A 16,745-nucleotide genomic window follows, 5' to 3' on the forward strand; every position below is an offset into this window, starting at 1 on the left:
AGTGGAAAAATTCAGGGACCCAGACAATATCCATCTATTTTGTCAAGAGTATCAAACAGAAAACAAGCTCAAAATGTGCCACAATAAAGTACAATGGGATTATTTGATTGTCCAGATATCCAATATATTTGCTGGAAATTCTCTTCATCCTTCTCTGATGAAGTTGGGAAAATAGATTTGAGTTTGAATTTTCCATTTCTAACATGCCAGTTTGAATTCAATTTGTGGTATGTTCGTTGGATCATCTTGTTGTGTAGGTTCAAAGTGATCACCATGAGGTTGTTGCAGACCTGGTGCAAACAAGTTTTCTTTTTTCTATTCCCATGGATGGGCCTATGTCCTTTTGTACTCCCCATGTCTCTGTGCAGTGAGCTCTTCAATTTGAGTTCTTTACTACGAAAAAGAATGTGGACTTGACAAGGTGTGACTAAGTATCTTCACATAAGCTGTTTGTTTCTTTATTATCTGGTGAATTAATTTGCTATAAGGGTTCTCATGGTTCTTACTGTACACTTGACTATCATAAGATTGTATGCTAGTGGCTAGGATGGAATTAGAAATAGGATTTATGGGGGCGGGGGGGTGGGTGGGAGGATTTGAGGGGGCTAAAGTACAGAGATTAGTTTTCGGGGGGCAGATATGAACCAGAAAGCGTATTTGACTCACCGGTTGGTTTGTTTCTCTTTCAAAACTGATAGGATCAATACCTTATTTTGCATGCTAAGTTTTTTATTTTTGAGGGGGGCATGTGCCCCCTCTGAGCCCACCTGAATCCACCAGTGCTAATGGTATGAAATATAATGACTCGCTCATAACCATGTAAATATTGTCCGCTTTGGACCCAAAGGGGCCCTCACGGCCTTGAAACGCATCTACAGGGTTACAAGGAGTCCATACTTATATAATGCTAGGAACTTTCCCCCCTATCCGATGTGGGATGTCACAAACACCCCCGAGGCAAATCAATGTCCTTGTTGTGTTCCACGGGATTGTGGGGCCAAACAAACAAACACCCTTACGAGGCCAAACAAACTCCACATCGAGGTCAGGGATCGGCTTTGGTACCATTTGTAACGACCCGCTCACAACCGTGTAGATATTGTCCGTTTTGGACCCAAAGGGGCCCTCACGGCTTTAAAACACATCTACAAGGTTACGAGGAGTCCATACTTATATAGCGTCATCTGATGTGGGATGTCACATGAAAAGATACTAGTTTGGTCTTTTTTTTCTTCACAAAAATAGTTATTAAAAGTAGTATTGAAGAAAAAGTGGTTTGATTGATCTAAAATATTGACCCTCCTCTGCAACTGAAAAGGGGAGGGTTATTTTGGTTCACTATTGTTTTCTTCATTAAGCTTAAACAAGTTTGCTCACAGTAGAAGTGATGCAAATTTAAGGTATGTTCTATCAGAACACATTATTTCTTATTGTTTTTTACCCTTCAAGAAGCTATGATCTATGATCTATCTAATTTGTATGAAAAAAATATGATATTTTTCTTTCAAGAATTATAAATTTTAGCCATTTTTCTTCAACTTTAATTGGGTTTTTGAACTTGGGAAAAAAAATTTTAAAAATGGAAAAACGAAAAAGATAAGGTTATTTGACATTGGACTAATAAAATGTTTTCACATAATATATACTAATTACATGATAGTGTAATATTGTAATATTGAAATGAAGGACCCAAGTGGCATGAACCCATCTAAAGAGCTTTCACCTAGAAATGGGGAACCAAATTGGGACTAACATTCAAACGGAAAGAATTGGAGTCCATGTATAGATACTCCAACTTAGCTTCCATAAATGTTGCTCAGAGAGAGTTCCACTCAAATCATTAAAAGAAACATCCAAGACTTGTGATTTAGAAAGTTGTTCAACCCTATTTGGGAGACTTCCACTCAAATGATTGAGAGAAACATCCAATTGTTGCAGTTGAGAAAGCTATCCAATACTATTTGGAAGACTTCCACTCAAATGATTGAAAGAAACATCCAATTCTTGTAGTTGAGAAAGTTGTCCAATACTATTTGGGAGACTTCCACTCAAATCATTGGAAGAAACACCCAATTGTTGAAGTTGAGAAAGTTGTTCAACACCATCTAGGAGACTTCCACTCAAATGATTGAAAGAAACTTCCAATTGTTGTAGTTGAGAGAGCTGTTCAATACTATCTGGGAGACGTCCACTCAAATGATTGGAAAAAACATCCAATAGTTGCAGTTGAGAAAGTTGTCCAATACTATCTGGGAGATTTCCACTTAAATGATTGAATGAAACCAACAATTCTTTTAGTTGAGAAAGTTGTCCAATACAATCTGGGAGACTTCCATTCAGCTCATTCTCTACAAGATTCATATACTCCAAGTGTTGCAATGCCCCTAAAAAAGTAGGGATGGGACCTTTGAATTTGTTGTAAGATAAATGAAGTCCCCTAAGTTCTTTAAGCTCACCCAACCAGCATGGGAATTTTCCCATCAATTGACTCTTGTCCAAGTATACCTCCCTCAAATTAGGCAAAGGACTTTTAGAATTGCAGGTTTCAATTCATTTGATAATCTCATGTAAACTTCCATTCAAGTTATTAAGACTCAAATCTAGATATTTTAAATTGCAAAGGTTTCCAATGGAGCGTGGAATTGAACCTGTCATGACCAAGAGTAAAAAATATGTGTGAATTAAAATTATGTAACGAACTAATAATAAAAATAGTAAATAAAAAAACAAGTTAATTCATGGAAAATTAGTTTAAAGAAAAAGTTCATGCATTGGTGAATAAAAATACTGGGAATGGTACTTTTTTCTTTTCCTAATAACCATAAAATAAAGTAATTTCTTTAGATGTTGTAACAATAGTAATATTAATAATTGATATTAATTATTTCTTTAACAATAAACTAAAATGATTTGAACAAAGTGATAGTTCAAGGAGAGAAGATAGAAAATAAAAATATAAACTAAAAGAATATTGTAAAGGAAATTATTAAAAAGATTTTTGTAACGATTATATGTTTTTCTGAACAATTCTTTTAGTTCAAGTGGGTCTTCTATTTATTTACAAACTCCTATAAAACATGAATAAAAAAAATATAGTTGTTAATTGTATGATATTTCGAAACAATAACTCTAAAAGAAACTAGGAAAAAAAAGAAGAAAAAAGAGAAGTTTCTAATAAATTAAAATCAATAAAATGACAAAGCAACATAATTTATAGTCTAAATCAAATGTACAGGGAATATACCATAAAATCAAGTACCTTATATGAATTAATGAGTGAGGATGTTCTTAAATGAATTATCACTCAAATCTAAATATTTTGAAGACACTAATTTTATCAACAAAGGTCTAATCTAATCAGTCAAGTTTATAAGAGACAATCTATTAAAGTAAAAATTCTAATGACAATAAGTGTTCCCTCTTTAGGATAAAAGTTAGCCATTCTTATTTTTAAGACTATTTGAAATTAATAGTAGTCAATTCCCTAAATAGAAAAAAAACCCTTTTATATTTTTGGGTGGTGAATTTTTTATTTGTGAAATTATTATTATTTAGTATATATATTTGTATAAGATAAACTAATTGAATAGTGCAATAGTAAGTTGAAAAAAGAAAAAAAAAGTTTTGATTTATGATATGCCAAACAAATAAAGCAAAAGAAATGCATGTAAATTATTCCTATTTCCATGACATTAGGTGAATAATTTATTTTGAATTTCGACCCATTGAAGACTTCTTGTGGGGAAAGTGGTATTGACTTATTGGAAGTCATCAAGATAATAATAATATATGGCTCTTGTGAGGAGATATTACAGACCTCTACCGTCTTTTCAAGCAACTTGGTTCATGACCTACAACTCATCCAGATAAAGAAATCTGTTCCATGGCCGCATAATTCATCTGTTTCCATTAAAACTTGATGTTTAAATGAAGATAGTGGCTAAAGTCTTTTTCTGTTTGGTTAAAAATTCAACATGATTTTGACTTGACATGGTGACAAGCATAGACCAAAAATTTAAGAAGGTAGGAGAGAGAAATATTTACAAGCCTGTTGATGTTATTGGAAGTCCGATTTTGTATATATTTTAAAATAATTTCAAAAATCGTTGATAAGGTTGTGGTGAGGCTTTTGATATGAGTTATTATTGTGGACTTTTACATTTCTAGGATATTATAGGGTTTTTTCATGCAAATTATAAAAAAATATCTTAGGTATCCCTAATAATTAGATAATTAATTCCTTATATTAAATATTCCAATATAATCAAGAAAATATCATAAGGCATTTTAGCAAATAAGAAAGAATAATTTTTCTAGGTATAATTAATTTGTGAATGTAGGCTTTAGGGAAAACCTCATAAATTGTGTTTTATGCGTTTTTTGTTTTTGTTTTCTTATTTTTCTTATTATTTTTTATTGTGGTTTTAATTTACAACTTACTTTATTTCTTTTCAAAATTTTCTCAAATTAGGAAACAAAATCAACTTTATAGCAAATCGAAAAGGAAAAATGAAGGCTTGAATGACTATATGCTTCCAACTTGTTTACTATAAGTTATATATTTAATTTTATAAAATTAAAATAAAGAAATTATGTAGCTATTAACAGTTACTTACCCAAATTACCTTATATCTAAATGTAAAATTCAATTGGTTGGAAATTAAGTAATCTAAAGCAATTGATTCATTGAAGCACAACTAAATCATATATACTTCGTAAAAGCACCATATGGATTAGGCAATTTTAAAATTTTTCTAACAATTCTATGTGAGGAAATGAATTTCTAGTGTAAAATTCTTTTTACCAAAAAAAAATATATTTTCAATAAAAATGAAAATATATAAAATATCTATTATTTACAAATACTCATCCAAGTCTTGCAAAATTTAAAATGCAATTGACACTTTCAAATATTTCTTAAAATAAAGGGAAAAAAAGCTTAGAACTATTATTACAAAAATACAATTTTTAAGAAATTTCATATATTATGGAGTGGTTTGCTAAAATTTGTTGACATGAACTGAAATTTTAGTTTCTGTGTCCTTATTTTTGTATTTTTTTGAGGCATAGGCAATTACAGGGCCCCCAATCTAGATGACCCAAACATAAAGTCAAAGTCAAGCTAATGCAAAATTTTCTTGATAAGGTAGCAAGAAATGGCAAAAACTTGAGGAAAAATGGCCACCTTGGTAGACAAGCATAAACCTTGAATAAATAAATGAGGAAAATAATACCCTTAAATTTCCCTTGACATGACATGACATGGCAAAAATGGCCTTAAAAAGTGGTCACAATCTTTGGAATATTTTGGGGTGGTATGCTAAAATTGTGGATACGCTATTGATTATTTTTTCCTTAATTGTTTGTAAGATTGTGAAATATTACTTATATACTTATTGATAGGGCAACATGAAGACTGTGATATTTTGAGGAAGGTTTTTCCACAACTCAATTCATAGAGGTGATGACTTTATCATCTATATGTGCATATTATTTCTTGTGTGTGACATATAGTAGCAAAGTCATGCTCAAAGGGACAATGAGACATAATGCAAAGTTAAAGTTTGAATCAACATAATAGACTAAGTCTCTCATTAAAAAAAAAATTAAAAGATTATAGATTAAGATGGTGTTTTTTTCTCATTTTTTTCTACTTAAATTCAAATAGAACTTAATTTTTTTTTTCTCACTTAGCTATAATTATTCAACTATAAATTCAGATAGAAAATTTTGTTAACTAATACATAACTAATTTGAAGGTAATTAATTAATGGAAAGAATATCACTAATTGGTGATAAAGTTCAAATAAAGGTAATTGTTAAAGCTCAAGCTCTATTTAAGTAGTTGATACGATTAAAAATGGTTCCTTTAATGAATGAGAAGATGGTTCTTGACTTCATAATTAGACTAGTCAATTCATATTTTATTATTTTATATACATCCTTGGATTGAAGTGAGGAGTACGTTTTGTTTTCTACAAGAGGACAAAAGGAGACAACTTCAAAAATAATGTTTTAAGTGAAGACAACAACATGTTTTTGGACCTTGAATTTTTAATTTATATATCTCTATTTTTTTTTTTAGCCACATACAATTGAAAAGGCTTGAATGTTGATGATCTAAACATAAAGTTGAAGTCAATCCAACGAAAATTTTCGCTAATAAGGTACCAAGATACAACAAAAATATATTAAAATGATTGAAGAAAAAGTTGTCATCGTGATAGAAATTAACAGCATAAAATTACATGACATACACCAGTTGCACAATTTTTAGACACTTACAACTATCAAAAGTTGACATGATTGGATTAGGTGATTATAACTATTTTCCTTTCGGTCATATAGACTTAATAATAAACTCATATTAGAAAATTTTAAACTTTTAATATCATTATCAAACATGCTCTAAGTAATTACAGTAATGATTTTAGCTCATAAACTAGAAATCAAATTTCATATTCCTCTAAAGAATTCCTATAATTTAAAATATGTCAAATTCAATTATGAAAGCAACTAAGGAAAGATTGCTATATGAATATTCTAAGAAAAATTTTAATTTCTTAATTAATTTCATAAAACTAAACTACAAAAGAATTGAGTTTTTCAAAGCAATAATTTGGTCTTTCCTTTCCTTTTATTTTAAATGGTAAGAGAGAGAAATATTTACAAATTTGTTGAAGTTATTGGAAGTCCAATTTTATATATATTTTAAAATAATTTCAAAAATCATTGTTAGGGATGTAGTAAGGCTTTTAATATGATTTATTATTGTGAATTTGTTTCAAGAGTGATATAGATGATTTAAAGGGTATTATATAGTTAGTGTGTTATTGATGAATAAGTATGAGACTAGTCATTTGATTTGATGAGATATTTATTATATTTAAAATTATATTATATATTATTTATCACCAAGTATCATTCTTCTAACCACTTAAATAAATCATTATACAAGAGAGTGACAACATGTTTCTCTTTTAAATTAGAAGAAAATGTTCTATCACTAGAGAATTTTTCCTCAAAGCATAATGTTATGTAGTATAAAATATAACATCTCATAAATATTTTTTTTTCTTAAGAAACTTTCATAGATTTTGTTAGATTGCTTAGTTAGTAAATACACTCATCTAAAAAGTTACAAGTTCTATAATTGCTTTAACAATTTTTTTTCCCTAAAGCATTGAGGTTTTGAAACTTTTTTTTTTTTAGTTTAACATTTATAAGTGTGCAAAGGATATTATAGAAGTCTTGGTACACATTATTGTGAAAATTGTCTCTTTCCCAAATGATAGCGAAAAGAGAATACTAGGCAAGAACTAAGAATATTTTCTTATATTTATAATATTACATCTTCTTGAATGAAGGCATAAATTTCCACGGATGATGGTATGGATGTGGAATTCAATGAAAGGAAATGTCGAAAATTCTTCATTGTAATAAAATTTCTACTTTCCTATATAAGCAAGTTATGCTTGGTCCATGAAAATTCAATAAAATGATATCTAGTCCTTGTCGGGGGACTTGGTCTATTGGATTTAGAAGAAAAAAATTCTTTTAATATATATATATATATATATAGACTCAATTTATTTAGAGGAAATTTAATATTTGTAGAGTTTATATTTGGGTAAATTACCCTTTTAAGTTTGATCAGGATTAGAACTTTATAGATATATGGTTTTATATATGATTTTAAGATAGAAGGAAAAAATGAGCAAAGAATGAATAGAGATAGTCAAAAGGTGTATGAGTTTTGGGTAAAGAAAGGTATGTTGAGAGAGTTTGAAGTGTGTAAAGTTTATTAATAAATTAATATGATCCTTCTTTCTCATAGATGTAGGCGATTATCTCAAACTAGGTAAATATTTTATCTTTTTTCTTATTTCACTTTCTTTTTTCTTATTGTATTTAGGTGTTTCAATTTTCCCAACAAATACTTGTTCTGTCATCATATCTCTATCTACCACGTATAGTCCTCACCACCTTATATAAAATATTTCATAAATACATATAATGTGATTATAATTAGATTCTTTATATAGAATAAAAAAAACTAGTAGTAATTAATATCTCTACAAATATTATGTGACTCACATAATTAGATAATTAGTTCCTTATATTAAATATTCCAATCAAGAAAATATGAGAAGTCATTTTAGCAAATAAGAAAGAATCATTTTTCTTGGTATAATTAATTTAGACTTTAGGATTTAAGAGTTATAGGACTATAATCTTCTTAAACAATACTGGAAGTTCTTTTTTATCTTCATTTGTGAATGTAAGTTTTATGGCAAATTGCATAAATCGCATTTGATGTGTTTTTTGTTTTTTATTTATTTATTTATTTATTTATTTTTTCATTGTGGTTTTAAGTTTTAACCTTTTTATTGTCTTCATTGTGGTCTTACTCCAACAAGTGTCTCTCACTCTTTATCATATCTCTATCTACCACGTATAGTCCTTACCACCTTATATAAAATATTTCATAAATATATATAATATGATATAATTATATTCTTTATATAGAATAAGGAAAACTGGTAGTAATATCTCCACAAATATTTTGTGTCTCAAATAATTAGATAATTGGTTCCTTATATTAAATATTCCAATCAAGAAAATATGAGAAGTCATTTTATCAAATAAGAAAGAATCATTTTTCTTGGTATAATTAATTTAGACTTTAGGATTTAAGAGTTATAGGATTATAATATTCTTAAACAATAGTGGAAGTTCTTTTTTATCTTCAATTTGTGAATGTAAGCTTTATGGAAAACTGCATAAATCGTGTTTTATACATTTTATGTTTTTTTTTTTGGAAATTTTTTTTAAAAAAAGATAGTTGCAAATTCATCTTTTTACTTATTTTCCTTATTATTTTCCTTATTATTATTATTATTATTATTATTATTATTATTATTATTATTATTAAGTTAAAAGACAAACATCACCTAAATATTTTTTCTTGGAATTTTTTCTAAAAAAAAAAGATAGTTGCAAATTCATCTTTTTACTTCATATACACAATTTGATCATATTCAAATAGTAGTAATCGGTAAGCCCAAAATAGTTTGAAAAGGTCACTTGAATTGGAAAGTGAATTGGTAAGCAATTGAATTGATTCAAGTGGTTGGTCTAGTCCATTTTTCAAAATATTGCTAAAAAGAAAGGATAGGAGCCTATCACTATCATCCACATGGTTTCTAGTTGAATTATCTTCTATATATGTCTCTGCATCCAAAGGAATGACTAAATTAGAATAAGAAAAAAAAAAAAAGGAAGATAATTGGTAAGATCCTATTCCACTAATAATGCCAAGTTTTTTTATAGTGTTTCTCTCTATCTAATGCTTCAAGTTTTTTTGTAGGAGATTTCTATAGTTGGAATGTTTTGATCATTAGCAATCATCAAAGCATAATTGATATTAATTATATTTTCTTTAACATGTATTCAAGTATGTTGTTTACTTGGCAATTTTTAATCTTTCGAAACAAATGAGTGGTTAAGTTAAAGGTGTTATTAATTGTCTGATGTCTTGATTCCATTACTAATTGAATTTTGTCACTATTTTTATTGTTGTGTTGGAACTTAATTTTACTTGTTTTTGCATGTGTTCCTAGATGGAGAAAATTTTAATTCTCGATTTCCTTTTTATCATTCTATGTTCAATAATAAGAGAACTTGCTTGTAAAGGTGAGACTAATTTGGGAAATTGCTTAAAAATTGATAGAGATGCTCTTACTCACTTCAAAAATGGTCTCAAAAGTACTAACAATTGGCTTTCATCATGGAGAGGGCTTGATTGTTGTCAATGGGAAGGAATTGATTATGAAAATAAAACAAGAGCTATTATTTCAATTGATCTTCTTAAGCCATATTCTCCCAAGGAAGCATATGAGAATGGGACCTCTATGAACTTGTGTGGAGAGATTGGATCTTCATTGATAGAACTCAAATCCTTGAGATATTCAGATTTGAGTGACAACACATTTTAACGTACTTCAATTCTTGAATTTTTTGTATCTTTAAGAATTTACAATATCAAAACCTATCAAATTGTGGGTTCAGTGGTGCAATTCCTCCTAGTCTAGGAAACCTCTCTAATTTGAAATTTCTTGATCTTTCCAGCCATCAATATTTTGATTTATTTTTTAATTCTGAATCCTATGATTTATATGTCAATGATCTCAAATGGATCACTAGTCTTGTTTTACTTTACCAACAATGCCAAGTTGTCTCTAGTGTTTTCCTCTACCTAATGCTTCTAAGCTTCTCTTGTGGGTGATTTCTATTGTTTTGATAAGCAAAAATCATCAAACCATATTTGATATGGATATGTGTTCAAGTATGCCATCCACTTGACATGTTTTATTCTTATTAAACTTATGATTGATTAAAATAAATGTGTTATTTAATATCCAATAACTCGATGTTTTGATTACTTATCAAATTTCATCACTATTTTGATTCTTTTGTTGAATCTTAATATTAATTACTTGTTTTTATAGGTGTTCTCAGATGGAGAAAATTTCGATTCCTAGTTTCCTTTTGGCCATTCTATGTTTAATAACAAGAAATCTTGCTTATAAGGGTGAAACCCTTGAGGGAAATTGCTTAAGAACTGATCGAGAAGCTCTTCTTGACTTCAAAAATGGTCTCAAAGATTCTTCTAACAATCGGCTTTCATCATGGATATGAGGCAATTGTTGTCAATGGGAAGGAATTGGTTGTGAAAACAACACAGGAGTTGTTATTTCAATCAATCTTCATAACCCATTGTCATGTGTAGCAATTTTAATTTATTTATTTCAGATATTGTGGTTTATTGAGTTAGTTCAAATAACTAGTAGTAGTGGGCTAGAGAGTCGGTAATGTGAGCTATTTTTTAGTAATTGTTGCTGTTTAATCTCTAAGTTGTTGAGTCTATTAAATTATAAATTTCCTCATTCTTGTAAAATGATCAGATGAAAAACTTCCAAAAACTTGTCTTTGTTTTCTGCTTTCCAAATTCTTTCAATTCTGCTCATATTTTGCCTTAGCAACATAGCTCGAGGGCGAGGTAGGGGGCCAGGGAGGGGACGAGATCATGCCATTAACTTAGAATGTGACAGAGTAGTATTAGAGCCGGTTATGGCTGACGATCAATGACTCCAAAGGCTTGAAAATCAGGTTGAGAACCTGAGTTCAGGTCAAGAAAGGCTCCATAAGCAGATGGAAGAACTAGTGGGGGTAATGAACTCCCGATTAGACTTGCCGGAAGAAGGGTCCGTCAATAGGAATCGAGGACCACATGGACAGGGTGGTGTTAGGTACGCAAGTGGACTAGCGGTTCCTAAGTTTGCAAAGCTTGATTTTCCTCGCTATGATGGCTCGGAAGATCCAACTTTATGGATTTGTCGCACATAACAATTCTTTGAATTTCAAGGGACATCATTGGAAGAATCAAGTCAAATTACCAGCCTACCACTTGGAAAAAGATGCTCAATTGTGGTATCAGTGATGCAAAAATCAAGGTCACTTGGTTACTTGGGATGGAATGAAGGCGGGATTGCCAGAGAGGTTTGCTGTAACTTAATATGAAGATTTCTTTGGAGACTTATGCAAGCTTAAGCAAATGGGAATTGTTTCAGACTATCAAACTCGGTTTGAAAGGCTTTTAGCACCGGCCGACACTTTGATAGATAAACAAGAAGTTGAGTGTTTTATTAAAGGATTGAAGGATGGGCTAAGGGCGGATGTAAGAATCCAAAACCCTCAAAATCTGTCTTCTGCAGTTGGGTTAGCACAATGAACTCAAAGCCTAGGAAGTGAGGCGCCCAACCAACCCAACATTCTCTTCTTTAGTTTGCAACCCCAACAACCAATGGAACACCTCAACCCCTAGTGGTGCAAAAGGCACCAATCTAGAGAGAATTTTACTAATCCGTAAATTATCTCCAATCGAACTCTAAATGCGGTGACAACAAGGGTTGTGCTACAATTGTGATGAAAAGTATACAATGGGTCATAAATGCAAGAAATTGTTCTTCATTGAACTAGAAGAAGAGAATGAAGAAGCCATAGAAGAAGAGTATGAAGAAGAGACACCAACTATCTTTTACATGCCTTGGCTGGGGTTCAATATCCACAAACTATACGGATCCACTCATAGATTGGTAAGACTCCACTGACTATTTTAATTGATTCTGGTTCCACTCATAATTTTTTGCATCACAAATTTGCCAAAATCATCGGACTTAAGTCGGAAAGGAGCTGCTTGTTTAGTGTGGTGGTTGCCAATGGGGAGAGGTTGTTAAGTCCTGGGCGTTGTAATGGAGTAAAATTGCCCTTGCAAGGCATCCCAATTGAGGTAGATTTTTTCTTACTTCCTATAGAAGGTTGTGATGTTGTTCTAGGAGTACAGTGGTTGGGTACTCTTGGTCCAATTTTATGGGATTTTGGATTAAGGATGCAAATGCAATTCATTATAGCTAGGCGAAAGGTGTTGCTACAAGGTTCAACCTCCTCAAAACTTCGGGCTCTTAAAGGTGATACTGTTTCTAGAACATTGAGGCAAAGTGATGGTAGGGGAATTATTTTACAGCTTTGTACAATCCAGCATGAGCATACAAATCATGAGGAGTTACTATCAGATGCAATGGCTCCTTTGCTCATTGAGTTCAACAAATTGTTTGGACCACCTACGGGATTACCACCTCCACACTTTCATGACCACAGGATTCCCCTCCAGCCAGGAATAGGTCCAATTTGTGTACGTCTTTATCGATACCCGCATTTCCAGAAACAAGAAATTGAGTGCTTGGTGGAGGAGATGCTATCACAAGGTATAATTTAGCCTAGCCAAAGCCCATTTTCCTCTTCGGTACTTTTGGTGTGAAAACATGATGGGAGTTGGAGGTTTTGTGTGGACTATCGAGCACTAAACCGGGTGACAGTCAAAGATAAGTTTTCAATTCCAGTTATAGATGAATTGTTGGATGAGCTACATGGTGCCAAATTCTTCACCAAATTGGATCTCAGATCTAGGTATTTTCAAATACGAATGGATCCTCTTGATGTACATAAAACAGCCTTCCGAACTCACCATGGGAACTTTGAATTTCTGGTAATGCCTTTCGGCCTCTCTAACTCCCCATCTACATTTCAATCACTCGTGAATGAGATTTTCAAGGCTCATCTAAGAAAATTCATTTTGGTATTCTTTGATGACATTCTAATTTATAGTAGGACATGGGTTGAACATCTGAAACATGTTAGAATTGCATTTTCCATTTTGCGAGCTCATCATCTTGCAGCCAAGAAAGAAAAATGTCAGTTCGGGCAAACGTAAATCAAATATTTGGGGCATATCATTTGCCAAAATGGTGTGAAGGTGGATCCAGAAAAAATAAAGGCAATGATGGAATGGCCAAAACCAGGAACTATCAAAACTTTGAGGGGTTTTTTTAGAACTAATGGGTTATTATCAGAAGTTTATTGCAGGTTATGGCAAAATTGCAGCTCCTTTGACTAACATGTTGCGAAAAAAATGCTTTTTCTTGATCTCAAAAGGTGGAAGAAGCATTTGAATTATTGAAACAAACCATGATGCAGGCTCCAGTTTTAGCCTTGCCAAATTTCCAGCTCTTATTTGTGGTGGAATGTGATGCATCAGGGAATGGATTAGGAGCTGTCCTAATGCAAGAACAAAGATCTATTGCTTATTTCAGCACTGTCTTGAAGAGAAAACGCCTTTTGTTGTCCACTTATGAAAATGAACTTATGACACTTGTTCTTGCAGTAAAAAAATGGCGACCTTACTTGCTTGGGCGTCATTTTATGGTCTGAACTGACCAACGCAACCTTAAATTTCTTTGGGAGCAATGAATAATGATAGAATCGCAACAAAAATGGCTGCTCAAATTAATGGGTTATGACTTCTCCATCGAATTCAAGAAGGGTAAGAACAAGATGGCAACAAATGCTTTATCAAGAAAGGACACACAAGGGGAATTCAATGCAGTCTCTAGTCCCTTACCCCAATGGTTGGAATCCATCAAGGTTGAGAATCAATCACACCTGGAGCTGCAACGAATTCATCAGTTGCATAAGCAAGGAGAGGCTATTGGACCATGGGAAAATCGAAATGGTGTAATATTCTTTAAGGAGCGTATCCATCTTCCATCAAACTCAGAACTCATCCCAATCATTCTCCAAGAAATTCATGGCATTGGGCATGAGGGTCTTTACAAAACTCTTCATCGAGTGAATGAGGTATTCTATTGGAGGCAAAGGAAGAAGGTTGTACTTGATTACATCAAGCAATGTGATGTTTGTCAACGCTATAAGATAGATCACCAAAAGCCAGCAGGTCTTCTCCAACCATTGCCTATTCCTACACAGGTATGGACAGACATCTCTATGGATTTTATTGATAGCCTACTCTCTTCTAAGGGGAAGACAGTACTCCTTGTGGTAGTGGATCAGCTATTCAAATATGCACATTTTATTCCAATGTCTCACCCTTACACTACACCAAAGGTGGCTCAAACATTCTTTGAAAATGTGTCTAAACTCCATGGCATGCCAAGTTCAATAGTATGTGATCGGGACTCCACTTTTATTAGTGCTTTTTGGAAAGAGCTTTTCAAATTGTAGGGCACTAGCTTCAATTTCAGCTCATCTTACCACCCCTAAACAGATGGCCAAACTGAAGCAGTGAATCGGACTCTTGAGATGTACCTACATTGCTTTACTAGTTCAAGACCAAAGGAGTGGGTTTAATGGGTTCCTTGGGCTGAATTCTGTTACAACACCAGTTTACATGCTTCTACTCACAAAACTCCCTTCGAAGTGGTGTATGGAAGAGAGCCCCCCAACTTGCTTTCCTATGTTCCTGGTACATCAAAAGTTGAAGTTGTAGACAACATGCTCCAAGCAAGAGATAAAGTTGTAAAAGACCTAAGATGTCAGCTCCAACAAGCACAAGCTAGAATGAAGACTGCTTATGACCAAGGGCGAGTTGAGAGAGAATTCGTTGTTGGTGATTGGTTATATTTGCGGCTACAACCTCATCGAAAAACTTCATTGGCTTTAAGACAGTCACATAAACTCTCCCTGCAATTTTATTGGCCATATCGTGTGCTAGAACGAATTGGTTCAGTGGCTTATCGACTTGATCTCCCGCTAGGAAGTAAGATTCATCTAGTTTTCCATGTGTCGATCCTTAAAAAACAGCTTGGTACAACTGATAAAATTGATTATCCTCTTCCATTAGTACCAGAAACATCAGGTCACTTGCAACCTTAGCCTATAGCAGTTCTAAATTTTTGCAACAACAGGTGCAAACGTGAACTATTTATTCACTGGCAGAGGCTCCCGACAACAGATGCTACTTGGGAGGATAAGAACCAACTTCGAAACAAATTTCCAGACTTTGTGTGTCCTTGAGGACAAGGACGATTCCAAGAGGGAGGAAATTTCATGTGCAACAATTTTAATTTATTTATTTCAGATATCTTGGTTTATTGAGTTAGTTCAAATAACTAGCAGTAGTGGCCTAGAGAGTGGGTAACGTGAGTTATTTTTTAGTAATTGTTGTTGTTTTATCTCTAAGTTGTTGAGTCTATTAAATTATAAATTTCCTCATTTTCGAGCAATAAAGCAATAAAACGATCAAATGAAAAACTTCCAAAAACATGTCTTTGTTTTTTGCTTTCCAAATTTTTTCAATTCTGCTCATATTTTGCCTTAGCAACATAGCTTGAGGGCAAGGTAGGGGGCGAGGGAGGGGACAGGATCGTGCCATTAACTTAGAACGTGACCCCTATATTCTTCTAAAGAAGCATACGAGAATTGGAGCTCAATGAACTTAAGCGGGAAGATTCGACCTTCTTTGATAGAACTCAAATATTTGATATATTTAAATTTGAGTGGCAACTCATTTGAACATATCTCAATTCCTAAATTCTTTGGATCGTTGAAAAATTTACAATATTTGAACTTATCAAATTGTGGATTATAGGGTGCAATTCCTCCAACCTTGGGAAACCTTTCTAATTTGCAATTTCTTGATCTTTCTTCTCATGAATTTCAGTTATTTGTTAAGGACCTTGAATGGATGACTAGTCTTGTTTCCTTAAGGCATCTCAAGATGAATTATGTCAACCTTTCAATGGTAGGATCTCACTGGGTGGAGGCATTAAATAAGCTTCCATTTTTTACAGAGTTGCATCTACAACAGTGTGGGCTCTCTAGTCCAATGTCATTTCTAAGCTCTATCAATTTCTCTTCACCGTCGGTCATAAGCATTGGTTACAATTCTTTCCGGTCAAAGTTCCCAATATGGCTTGTAAACCTTAGCAGCCTTGTATACATTGATGTAAGCTCTAATAAGCTATATGGGCATATTTCACCTGGCCTTGGGGAACTACCTAACTTGTAGCACTTGGATCTATCTTGGAACGAAAATCTCATAGGTAGTTGCTCTCAACTGTTAAGCGGAAGCTGGAAGAAGATAGAATTTTTGAATTTGGCATCCAATAACTTTCTTGGTACGTTTTTGGCTTAGAAAAATTATTATTGCTTATTGATTTTGATACATCAAAATAATGCAGTGGTTCTGCAGTCTAACACTTGTTTTTAAAAAATATTTGGCATTAAATTATTCTGACTTTCCAATAATCTCTTTCACTTTTATCATCAAACCATCAAAGTAAATTCAATTATCTTCTCACCATTCATTAAATTATTTTCTCATAAAC

General features: G+C 32.5%; 1 pseudogene; it reads right to left on the reverse strand.

Moving 5' to 3' along the window:
* Positions 1–15,118, reverse strand: part of LOC100853314 (receptor-like protein EIX2) — a 30,234-nt pseudogene extending 15,116 nt beyond the window's left edge.
* Positions 15,119–16,745: the final 1,627 nt, after the last annotated feature.

This window comes from Vitis vinifera, chromosome 9 (genome assembly GCF_030704535.1).
Source record: "Vitis vinifera cultivar Pinot Noir 40024 chromosome 9, ASM3070453v1".
NCBI lineage: Eukaryota > Viridiplantae > Streptophyta > Magnoliopsida > Vitales > Vitaceae > Vitis > Vitis vinifera.